The sequence below is a fragment of the Mustela erminea genome, chromosome 8, assembly GCF_009829155.1.
Source record: "Mustela erminea isolate mMusErm1 chromosome 8, mMusErm1.Pri, whole genome shotgun sequence".
Classification (NCBI taxonomy): domain Eukaryota; kingdom Metazoa; phylum Chordata; class Mammalia; order Carnivora; family Mustelidae; genus Mustela; species Mustela erminea.
Window position 1 is genome coordinate 92,218,529 of NC_045621.1, and position 13,135 is coordinate 92,231,663.

Genomic DNA, 13,135 nt, shown 5'->3' on the forward strand with positions numbered 1-13,135 from the left:
ATTAAATTCTGAATTTGTGATTAAATTAATGACTTAATAGAATATTAATAATAGTAATAAGAAAATATATAGAGCCTTATTTTTTTAATTTTCCAGTGTTTTCAGAATTTTTAAAAGTTGTTAAATAGATATTTAACAAGACTGTAACATGTTATTATGACTTGATAAAACTTCAGATAGAGTCAGTAGAATTGTTGATAAGCTCTTTGATCTGATTTCATGTAGTCCATTAAGTTGTATTAAACAGCACATTGCAGCTTGTCAGAGTAAATAAAAAGAGAAGGAAAAGTAAGCCATGCTAGTCTGGGGGAAATGTTCACTTTATAATGATTTTTTGATAATCAAGTTGTCATTTAATTTCCCATATTCAACCTACTTAGTTGAATAATTTATCGTGTTTTTGAATAATTTATCATGTTTTTGACCCTTCTCAGTCTATCCCTCAATACCATTTTATAAGCTGTTCACATCTAGAAATATTGGCTAATGCAGATTTAATTATTACTCCAAGGTTATCATGGTATTTAGATGGCGAGATTTAATTCAATGTACTGCCCTTTCAACAAAAATCGAATATTCCAGATTTAACAAATATAAAATGTCATCAATGAAAACATCTTGTCATTTTCTTTGCAGGTTTGTACTTCTAACAAAAGCGACCAGCTCATTTCCCTTTGTCATTACCTGGACTTGTGTTACTAATTTTAAATGTTTTTTCGAAAGAAGATAGTAACCTGAAACTTTGAGGCATATAATATGAATGAAAGGCAAAGATTTTTTTTTTTTAACTGAAAGGCAAAGATTTAAAATCTATTTGGATATAAAAATAATTGTATTTAGGTGCTCTTTCAAAAGCTAAGAAGAATTGAAGGAATCCAGTAAGAATACCTTCATTTGTTACTGTTAATATTTAAGGGTAAAAATTATTCAGATGTACAAAAAATTACAAGGAGAATATTTACTAAACTGAAATCTATTTCCGGGAAAACTAATGATGACTGACCAAGGTGGTATTTTCTTTTTCCCTGGTTAGCCATGACATGATTAGATTGGTTTTCTAACTCCAAGCTCCCTCTCTCTTTTTCTATTTAATTCAGTGGTTTTAACCAAAAGACTGCATTATTATCACCTATGAAGATTTTTAAAAATATATATGGAAAGTTATAACAACCTTTTGGAGAGCAATCTGTCACTATCAACATATACATTATGCATGTCTGGAGCCCAGCATTTCTATTTCTACAAATTTGTGTGACATGTATATATGTAGGTGTTTATTTGCATATTTGTAAGAAAATGTTTAGAAACTAAAAAGTAAATATCAATAGATTGGTTAAGTACATAATGGTATAAATATATCAAGAAATACTATGCAGCTTTAAGAAAGGATAAGAAGACCAACAAAAATATGTTTTCAATTTATGTGATAAAATAAGTTGCAAATCAATATATATGGGCATAATGTCATTTATGTAAATATATATGTGTGTGTAAATATATTTGTATAGATATATGCATGTATATAGACACACATGTATAATAATAAAAATATAGAGTATACACACAAACCAGTAACAAATGGGAAGATTAATTCAGGAGAATTATTTCATATCCTGTGTGTTAATGCATTTTTTTAAAAATGAAGAACATATATTTCTTCTCTAATATTGATAGTAATATTTAATACAAGTACTTGAGTTAAACACACAGAGATTCTATTCTGGCTCAAAAACTTAAGGTCTGGGGGCGCCTGGGTGGCTCAGTGGGTTAAGCCACTGCCTTCGGCTCAGGTCATGATCTCAGAATCCTGGGATCGAGTCCCACATCGGGCTCTCTGCTCAGCAGGGAGCCTGCTTCCTCCTCTCTCTCTGCCTGCCTCTCTGCCTACTTGTGATCTCTCTCTGTCAAATAAATAAATAAAATCTTTAAAAAAAAAAAAAAAAAAAAAACTTAAGGCCTGGCTCAAGCACTTTTACAATTCTAGAATCTCCAGAGCTAGATTTTTATGCACACCACCCTGATTTTCTGAGCACCTATTTTTTTTTTAAGATTTTATTTATTTGTTTGACAGAGACAGACACAGCAAGAGAGGGAACACAAGCAGTGGGTGTGGAAGAGGGAGAAGTAGGCTTCCCACCAAGCAGAGCGCCCAATAGGGGGCCTCAATCCCAGGACCCTGGGATCACGAGCTGAGCTGAAGGCCGAGGCCTAACCCACTGCGCCACCCAGGTGCCCCTGAGCACCTATTTTTGATAGGAACCATCCAGCAGTGTGTAGACAGTTGTTGATCCCAAAACAGACATAATATGCACACATGAAGCTCCTAGTCTAGCGTTTAGGCTGCAACAACAAATCAACCCCGAAATACTCAAGATTTACCATTGCAAGAAATTATAACAATGCATAGGACAGCTCTGGGACCCATGTTGAAGGAGCAGCAACTCTCTGGGGTCCACTCTTCTCATGACACATGCCAGAAGTTATAGTTAAAACAGGCAGAAAGGGGCAAGAGCATTTAAAGCATCTGCTCTTTCCACCCAGAATAAAAACCAAAGTTGTTGCTTTGGCTACCAAGACTACATGATTTGTTTATCACATGTGCTATTCTCTATCTTCCCCTTCCTCCCTCTACAGTAGTTGACTCGGCCTTTGGCTGTTCTTCAGACACCACAGACATGCTCACATTGTTGCACATCTGAAGCTGCGATTTCTTCTTCTTGAAGCAGTTACTTATTATTTGCAAAGGAAACTCGCGTTGAGAGAAGACTTTCTGAATCTCAGTTATTCAGTATTAATTTTTAACCTGTTTAAAGTCATACAGAAGGATTTGGGGGTTCATAATAGAAAGGGTGGTTTTTGGATTAATCAATGGAATGAATTACTTTTCAAAATTTCATTTACTCAAATCCAAAAGAAATGACATTCACTTAGTATGTTCCTGACTGAAATGTAGGATTCCTGAAGAGTGGCTCTTGGCTTATCATACAGACATTATTTGAATTTCAAATCTAGTAAATTCTTTCTGCCAAAAAATAACAACAACAACAAACAAAAAAACCTTGCAAAGTATAACTATGGCTTACATATTATCTTCTTTATCACAGGGAATAATGGGACAGCTGAAAATTGTTTCAGCCTTATGACAAAGATGGGAGAATCACTTTATGGTTTCTAATTATACTCTCTGGAATAGACATGTGAATTCTCTCTGAAATATTCTAGTTGTTGCAGAGCCTTTGCTTGAATCTTATAAATACATTTCCAGTACGGTTGAATAGTTAAGTGTACTTCACTTTGCATATTGTTTCCTGTGATATTTACATGACAATGGTGAAGTAAGGCATAACCAGAAGAACAGTGATGTCTTAAATAAAGTTCCTTTCAAAAGCACAAATACCTTATATTTCAAGGAGGCACTAGCATTGGTTGCTCTGTTCCTGTATCACCTGCCCTTTGTATAGGGTCAAAAGAGAGCATTGGCCAAAGGGTTATGGTCAAAAGAGATCATGGGCCAAAGGTCAGAGAGCAGGAGGAGAAAACGTTCCATAATCCTCAGGCTGACTGTTGCAGTTGGGCAGTGTCTGTGTGTCTTCATCTGCAGCAGCTCCTGTCAGGTGGTTGCTCTTTCTAGCGTTAGCCCTTACAGGTTTTGGCTACTGGTTCTCCCTTCCCTTCAGGCCCTGAGGGGGTAATGGCTTTATACTCTTGTATTCTTTCGCTTCATTCACCTTTTCATTTCCCTTAACTCAGCCTCTAGCTTTCCAAATCGTCCCTTCATTAAACTCTTTCAGTTAGTGATCCTGCTCACAGTATCATTTGCTTCTTGCCCAGGACCATGACTCATATAATCGTCTGTCATGCTCTGTGTCCTATGAAAGTTTTCAAATGAAAGTGGCAAGGATGAGAATGAGTTACACTTTTCTAACTGGCAAGTCTAAGTGAGTTGGAGGAAATCGGAGGGGGAAACAAACCATGAGAGACTGTGGACTCTGAGAAACAAACCGAGGGTTTTGGAGGGGTGAGGGGCTGGGAGGTTGGGTGAGCCTGGTGGTGGGTATTATGGAGGTCACCTATTGCATGGAGCACTGGGTGTGATGCATAAACAATGAATCTTGGAACACACACACACACAAATTAAATTTTTTAAAAAGCCATGAGCAAGAATTAAAAAAAAAAATCAAATCATGAAAATAGGATTCAGCGGGGGCTTCTGGGTGGCTCAGTAAGTTAAGTATCTGACTCTTGATTTCACTCAGGTCATGATCTCAGGGGTGTGAGTTTAAGCCCCACATTGGGCTCTTCAAAGGGTATAGAGCCTGCTTAATAGTCTCTTTCTCTCCCTCTCCTCCTCCCTGCTCATGCTCTCTCTCTTTCAATTTAAAAAAAATAAAAAATTTTTAAAAAATGGGATTCAACTAATCTATTCCCTTCTTAGTACACTTGCCCCTGATGTTTCTCTAACAACTGGGCTGACCTTAGTCTTGCTAATCCTCTTCTTCAGTCTAGTTCCCCCACCCTTTAACTCTCTACACCTCCTGGAACCTGATGTCCACTGAGTGAAACCATGAGGCTTACCTGCTTGCTTGGATGTTTTTAGCATGTTGGGGTAATTTATTTGCTTTATAAAAAAATGCTTTTCCATAGGCAAAGGATTTTTCCTATGGTTATTTAAAAACATTAGTCCTCCTTTTTAATGACATAAGTAATACATGAATATATGACTGTTCCATAATAATATGAAAATATTATTTCAAATAATATAAAGTATACAGAGTAAAATGTAAAAAAGCCCTCTTTGTTACTTCCCAGTCTTGCTTTGGTCCCCAGAAATAACTGCTCTTTGACAATCAGCTAAGCCTCCTTTCAGATTATCTATCTAATTTTTGTTTTTAACATTAATAGAATCATATTGTATGTATAGTTATGTGTCACATATGTTACATAAATGTCTTATATTTGTATGTTACCTAAAGGCATGTCTCTGTATGTATATTGCTCTATATCATATACGTATTATCATATAAAAGGAATATCTCTATCTCAAATCATCTGTTTGTCTGGTCAACTATAGATGCCTTGGGTCACTTTCCAAGTCTTACATATTATTATAATTTGTAAGTGCTGCATAATATTCCACAGAATTAATCTATTTTCTCACTGTAGCAAATAATGCAATAATAACTTCCTCATATATGTTTAATTATACTCTTACTTTGGGATAGATCTCTGAAAGGAGATGGCTGAGTCAAGAAAATATGTTCTTTAAAATTTTTGATAGATATTGTCAAATTGTCATACCTAGTAGTAGTCACTCCCCATTCCCCCTTGGCCCTAGACAACCACTAATCTACTTTCTGTCTCTGTATATTTGCTTATTCTGGAAATTTCACTTCAATGGAATCATAAACTTATTATCAACATCAAAACGTTTCCAAGGTTCATCCTGTTGTAGCATGTGTCTGTACTGTATCACTTTTTATTGCCAAATAACATTCCACTGTATGAGTATACCTTGCATTTATTTATTCATCAGTTGGTGGGAATTTGTGTCATTTCTACTTTTCAACTATTATAAATACCACTATGACCATAATGTACGAGTTTTTGAGTAGACATATGATTATACTTTTCTTGAGTATATATAGACTTGCTGGGTCATGTGGTAACCATATGTTTAACATTTTGAGAAACTTTACCAAGCATATTCAATAAATATTCAATATTCAATATTATCAATATTCAATAGTATCAAGAATATTCAATAAATAAAAAAATAAATTTGTTTCTAATTGTGTTAGTACATTTGCTATGCCATCACTGAGTCTATAAAGTAGGTAAAATTTTATAAAGATCATCAGTATTTTGTCTGTATGATTAATCAAGAGATTATAATTGTGTTGAAAATGTAGATTTGCTATTCCAAAAATACTCATAGGAACCATAAAAAAAAAAAAAACTGGAAAGAATATAGTCTTTGATTTGAACCAATGCAATTTAGATGACAGTACAGGTTGAATGACTATTAGACATGTTTAGAGTTTGAATTCCAAAGATTTATAGATCTTTGAAATCATTTTTAATGTCTTTATTTTGCACTTGAGAAAATAAAATAATTATTGTCCAAATATGGTAAACTTAAGGATAAAATTTGGGTTTCGTATTATGAAAATCTCACTTTCTCTTGTGAGAACTGTATGATTTTTTGTTGTGTATTTGTTTTTACTTGTTTGGGAGTTGTCTGCTCAAAATCAATATCTACTTTCTTATAGAAAAGAGATGGTTTGGGTTACACAAAGATTTTCCAATAAAGCTTGGTCTGTTTGGTATTGGACACAATACTCTATACACATGATGGGCAAGCTTTTCATGATGATAAATTGATATATAATGACCTTTGATTTTTATGTAGAAATTTTAGTTTACACCTATCTAAAAAAAATTCCTTCAATATAATAGGGTTTCTATATGCTAAACACCATGATAAATGGTGATTTTAAATCTTTATTTTATTTTTTAATAAGTTATGCCACAGATATTGTTGTGTTTATGTTTGAGGTAGAAACTACATATTGAGTCATGATTGACTTGTTTAGTGGTAAGCAGCTGTAATCTGAATCCTCATCTCCAAATGCCATATCTAGATTTTTATATCACTGCTACAAAGACTTGGAGATGGAGAGGAAATTCACTTTCTAGATTAATTGCCCAAAACGAGTGACTGTCAGTGAACTGTGTGTCCTTTGTGAGAATATTATTTATACCTTATTGTACCTTTACAGATTGCCTGGGAACAACTGTGGTTCTTCATTCTGTCAGATGTGGAGCCTCTACAAGGGACCTGCTAGGATCATAGAACACATTCCAGGGCTTCGCAAGGGGTTGGTGGCACTGAGATTCCTGTAATTACAGCCTTATTTGAAGGGCTGTGAACACTCCTAGGGATGTAATTTGTGATAAAGAGAAATGCTTTAAATCAAAACTATGTCCTCCACTGGGTCACAGTTACAGTTGTTCAATAATATTTTCTAAAAAATTCTGACAATTAAGATTGTAATTTTCATATCAAAAGTCCTCAGGCCACCATCCTTCATCCAGATATTTTTATTTTCTTTTTTGAAATTGTAACTTCAGTATAATTAACACAGAGTGCTAGTTTTAGGTGTGCAAGACAGTGATTCAACAATCTGAAATAGTTCTCTTTTTAATAAACACTATCCACAAAAGACATTAGAAGTGATGACTTGTAAGGTCTATAATGCTGATTTCATAAATTCAGTATCTTCTGGGCTCTCTGAGGACAGCAAAAGCATTAATTTTTTAAAAATTTTTATTTTACATCCTATTCTTTGAAGGAACTATTTTCTTTAGCCACCTGTCTGCCCTTTCAACCTACCTTCATTTTTTGTTTACTTTTGCTTTTGTAGCATTTTGTCAACTCTTCTTGCATGACTATAGATTCTAGGTTTTCTGTTCATTTTTAAGTACAAGGCAGTTGAAGAGCTGTTGCGGGTTTTGGCTTACATTAATGGGGGTTGTTAATTGGCAGGAATACCTAAGGGAAAAGTAGATGAACTATTTCATTGGTAGGGGAAATTTTAAATGATTGAAGTTGGACTTTGAGCCAGAGCACCAATGCCCACAGTAGTTGAGCTACTTCACCAAATGATATGTTTAGTTATTGCTGTGTGTTCTTATCTTAGGAAGAAGGGAAAATATGGTCAAGCCACCATCTGGCAACACCTTATTTAACATCTAGTTACATTATTTTGGGAATTGCTGGGCTCAAGGGATGTAATCATAAATCTTGAACTTTGCACTAAAATAAACCCATACTGTTTTATTTCTTTTTAAGGAAAATCTCACTTAATTACTGAGAACTAGTGTGTTCTCTCATTTTTACGATTTCTGTTAGTGGTCCTACTGCTCTCCTTGGATCCCACAGTCAAACACCTGAAGTTGTTCTGACATCTTCTCTCTTCTGGAATTCAGTTTAGTAATTTATCTTATAGCTGTTTCTCATTTCCATTTCCCCTGGAACCAACCTTTGCCTTGGTTATTTTAATCAATAAATCATATTTGTCAAGAATGAGTCTAGACTTGAAGGAAGATAATGTATATACTCTAGAGCCAGGAGAACCAGGTTTAAATCCTGGCTGCGTCACTTATTAACTGTATGAAATAAGGTACTTGTCCTTTCTAAACTGCTATTTCCTCTTCTATAAAGTTGAGATAACCATAATTTCTACCATAAAGGTTTTTGGGGGAGGTTAAATGACATAAAAAATGTAAAGCACTTCACCCAGCACCTGATATACAGTACGTACTAAAAATGTTATATATGGGTATTTGTTTATTTTCCATGTCAATTTTTAAAATATTATATTTAATCCAATATTCTTAATACATAAAATAAGAACTACAGTTATTCCTTTCAAATATTTCTCTTTTGCATAGCAAATCACTTCTAAATTATTAATGACAAATCAAGGGCTTCCAGCATTTTTAACCACTTAAAATCCACATTCCACTTATAAACTAAAAATCACAGATTTTCATAATGCCTTTTTGCATGTCAGTCTCATACTCAGAAATCTTGATTTTTCATTATTATCCAGTCACCTGTAAAATAAAGCCAAGATGTCTTAGTTGATACTGAAGGTACTTTCCTATCTGTCTGTACTACTTTTTATTCTCCATTGATGCCCTGTTATTTCTGCATATGAAGGAACCGTTCATTCTGGCAAAATTTATCTGCTTATTGTCTGCAAGTATACTAGTGTGTATTCCTGCCCTTGTCCTTTTTTCTGATGAAATGATATAAATTATTCCTTGAATTCTCAATTCTGGTTTCAATTCCTACCTGAAGTCCGGAATTCTATGGTTTTTAGTTTCTGCATCATTTTTTCCCACATTTATGGCATGCGTATGCAGTACTCTTGTATGGGCCTTGTGACGCCCACTCGTGGCCATGGATCTCTTGCAGGGAGCATCTCCCCCATCCTCACCTTCTCCTTGCCTGGGGTTCTCACTCCCTGCTGCATGGCAATACAACCCAGGGATGCCTTTTTCCTTCAGTGTTTGGATAGAATGCATCTCAGCAGAACGCAGCCCTGAGTAGCTTTCAGGAGCTTCCAGGTGATTCCTCCAACACTGGGTCAAGGCTGAGGACACTGAAAGAGATGACCCTAAAGGCCAATTCAGCTCCCACCTGGCTTCCGGTTCTCTCCTCTGCCCACTGGCCATGTGACCTCAGGCGAGCCAGTTCCACCAAAAAAAAGGGGGGGGGGCCTGGGCGGCTCAGTGTGTTAAAGTCTCTGCTTTCGGCTCAGGTCATGATCCCAGGGTCCTGGGTTCGAGCCCCGCATCGGGCTCTCTGCTCGGCGGGGAGCCTGCTTCCTCCTCTCTCTCTGCCTGCCTCTCTGCCTACTTGTGATCTCTGTCTGTCAAATAAATTAAAAAACAAAACAAACAAACAAACAAACAAAAAAATCAGAACAGTGCCACAGCTAGTAAGAATGAATACTTGTGTAAGTAAGTCATAAGGTCATACCTGTGCAGGGGGGAATACCCACCCTGGTGACTAAGAACTAGAAAGTTACTTATGCTATCCCATGTCCTTTAAGTCACACTTCGTCTGTAAGCCCAGAACTATTAGACATTTAGGAATCAACTTGTGTTTCCATGGATGGCTGAACAAAGTTTTAATGAGACACTCCTTTAATATATTGAAAGCAGTTTCCTCATAAAATCCCAATAACCAAGGTAAGTAGGGTTTCCAACAAATTATACTGGGAAATCTGTACAGAGTTCTTAATGAAGTGGCAAAGATAATTACAGACTTCTAATTAACTACTTAATTGCTATGAATTAGTAAATCTCCCAGCTTGGATGGCTTTTAGTCAGTTTTGTGGTTGAAAAAATACATTCTCTTCAACTTTCTTCTTGTTCTTTCAGTGTAATTAACCATTTCCTTGTACCACTGACCTTTTCTAAGAGACATTTAATTACTGCTAATCCTTAGCTCTTGTTTTTAATCATCCAAAAAAATTAATGGCTTTAGCAGCAGTAAACACCTTAGCTTTGAACTGGTTCTGTGTAAATTATAGACCCTGAGTCATAAGGCCTTGAAACTAAGGTAGCCTATTTCGTAAATAAATGAGAAACCGTTCCAAACATTTTTATCAGAAGGAAAGCATTCGCTAATATTTTATGATACATTCTGGTCCTTGTTATGTGTTAATGCATCTCCCCTCATCATCACGTTCTCATTATAAAAGAGAGAAGTGCATCATAATGAGACAATTGAGTTTCACCTTTAATCCACGCCAATGAGTGGAAAAACATAGAGTCTCCTTCAAAACAATCCTTTTTACTTACTAGACTCATTCACAGAAGCTTGACAAAGGAGTCATTGATCCCTTTCTATTGGTTGTAGGAATTTTAAAAGAAAATCACAAAATAGAAATGAAATTTTCATCCAAGTTTTTGGTAGAGGAAACTAAGAAATTTTGTCATAACTAATACATGACATGTAATAGGATTTATTACACAGTCATCTTCCTCAATCTTATGGGTGGCATAATATATTCCACTGACTCCCACTTCCTCCCACTGGTTACTTTTAACACTTATTGCGCCCATTTGCTCATCTCCTCTTTTCTTATTTTATTTGATAAGCTTGTTATCACCTGGATGATCTCATCCAGAACAAAGGGAAAATGATAGTTCCTAACACATTTTGAGTGCTCCTGATAAAAATCCATCCTATTAATACTCCAAATGAGGCCTCTCTCAGAATCATTTCCTACAACAATACAGGGAGGGTATGAGATGGAAGACGGAAAGAGGACAAAGGAAAATTGTGTCTGAGGAGACTGATGGGCTGAAGAAAAATTAGAACAGTCAAATATGTTTAGGATTTACTTTTTTTTAAATTTTCTTATTTATGTATATTTGTCTGCTGTGTTCCTTCATAACTAAGGGAAAACAAGAGGGGTTTAATATGCAAGGGGAATGTCAACACTCATTTTTACTCTGTGGGAACCTGGGAAGTTTGAGCTCTGTAGGCCTCAGATTCATCAAGGATTAATTCTATCCACTTTACAGTGCAATTAATAAGTAATATATATACATCTCTTAGTAGAGTGCTTGCCATTTATTAGGTACTAAATAAATATTACCAACCAGTCCAACCTAAGTTTAATTGAGCTAGCTGTTTCTCTCTAAAATGTAAACTGTATGTAACTTCAGTTTTCAGAATTTCCCAGTGAGGCAGAGAGGAACAAAATATGATGGATTCTGGGGTGAATCTCTTCTGCATGCCTCTGGCAGGGCTCACTAACTCCCAGCTCTGCTGGGATGTGGCCTTAGCTCCCACCAACTGGACTGGCTGACAATCTTGTCACAATGAATTAATGTGCTTGCCTTGGCATTTACATGGAGCCGAGGGTCGAAGACTTGTCAAATACGGAGCTCCGTGACTGTCTCTGAGGGAGGTACTTACACACACACAGGAGTACCACAGAATGTTCTTTCCATGGTACAGTCTGCCATAGCCTTGTTACCCAAGCTGCGACCGCCTCCCCACAAGCTCAGACTCAACCTCAGCTGGGTAAACTCAGGGTGGAGGTTGGGTTTGCCATACCGCCTTTAAAGTCCGCATTGCTGAAGTCCCGGGGGTATAATGAACTTTAAGCTTGTGCAAACATGAGGTGCAATAATGTTCGCAGGTTCTAGGTTTCCTAGTCACAACGTAGACCTCCCGCTCAAGAGGTTTACAGAGAAGCCTCTGGGGGCAAACTGTAACCACACCCAAAACCCAGTGACCTGCTCAATGCGGCCACCTAAGTGAGAATGGCAAACCCAGGAAGGACCCTTCACGGCTTAATCTTTCCCATTTGTTCAAGAAGGTCTAATAGGCCTGGAGGGAATGTTTTCTAATCTTGTTGGGGGAATCAGAGGTAAAAGTAAAACTTAGAGTTTTGGCATCCTTTCTGTATTTTTAATGTGCAAATAGCATTTTACCCCATATTTCCTATTGTCAAGGAATTCATGCATGATAGTTAAAGAGTTATGTAAAATCCAAAAATAAAATGGTAAAATGTATTAGATACTACAAATTCAGAAATATTTACTATAGTTGTAGAAATTGCTTTCTCCAATGAACATGTTCCTAAGTAAATTTATTATTAAAACAAGATTAAAAGAGACAAAGATTTAGTCCATCTAAAATCATGACTTTTTTTACATCTTAAGTACATTGTATATGGGTGGCTTTATAACCAAGGAACTTTTTCTTTTTTTCTTTTTTAAGATTTTATTTATTTATTTGATAGACAGAGATCACAAGTCGGCAGAGATGCAGGCAGAGAGAGGGGGAAACAGGCTGCCTGCTGAACAGAGAGCCCCATACGGAGCTCGATCACAGGACCCTGAGATCATGAGCCAAGCCAAAGTCAGAGGCTTTACCCACTGAGCCACCTAGATGCCCCTCAAGGAAACTTTTCATTCATTATTTCAGAACTTCCACTTAAAAATAAATTTAAAATTATTTAAAAATAAATAAGAAGATTTTAAAAACAGTTTAGTTTCATTGTCCCAAATTTACTTCTTATTAGGGTAAAAATAGATTTCAGTATAACTTGATGGCATATTTGTGTGTATGGTAGCAATACACACACACACACATACACACACACACACACACACAGGACGTTGCTGCCCTTAACTTTAGGACACAAGGCAAAACGACCATCTTTCAGGGCACCTGAGTGGCTCAGTTAAGTGTCTGACTCCTGGTTTCAGCTCGGGTCATGATCTCAGGGTCGTGTGTTCAAACCCTGCACCTGGCTGCATGCTCAGCATGGAGTCCTTCAGGATTCTCTCTCCCTTTCCCTCTGCCCCTCCCCCCACTTGTGTGTCCATGTTCTCTCTCAAATTAATAAATAAATCTTTTTTAAAAAAGGAATGACCATCTTTCTGTGTATACTCATGCAATATATCAAGTCCCTGAAGTATTGGCATTGGTATATGTGTTCTAGACAGAAAAGGACAGGAAAGAATGAAGGAAACATGGTCTTCCTCTTCCATGTTCTCTTCAGATGCTCCTCACCTGAAAGTATCTGACTGGGCAGAG

General features: G+C 36.4%; 1 long non-coding RNA gene across 1 annotated transcript in view; it reads left to right on the forward strand.

Moving 5' to 3' along the window:
- LOC116596725 overlaps window positions 1–7,154 on the forward strand; it is a 40,705-nt gene extending 33,551 nt beyond the window's left edge. Inside the window, exon 3 of the long non-coding RNA XR_004288288.1 lies at window positions 6,780–7,154. This is a non-coding gene — a long non-coding RNA (uncharacterized LOC116596725). The remainder of the gene's footprint in view (window positions 1–6,779) is intronic.
- Window positions 7,155–13,135: the final 5,981 nt, after the last annotated feature.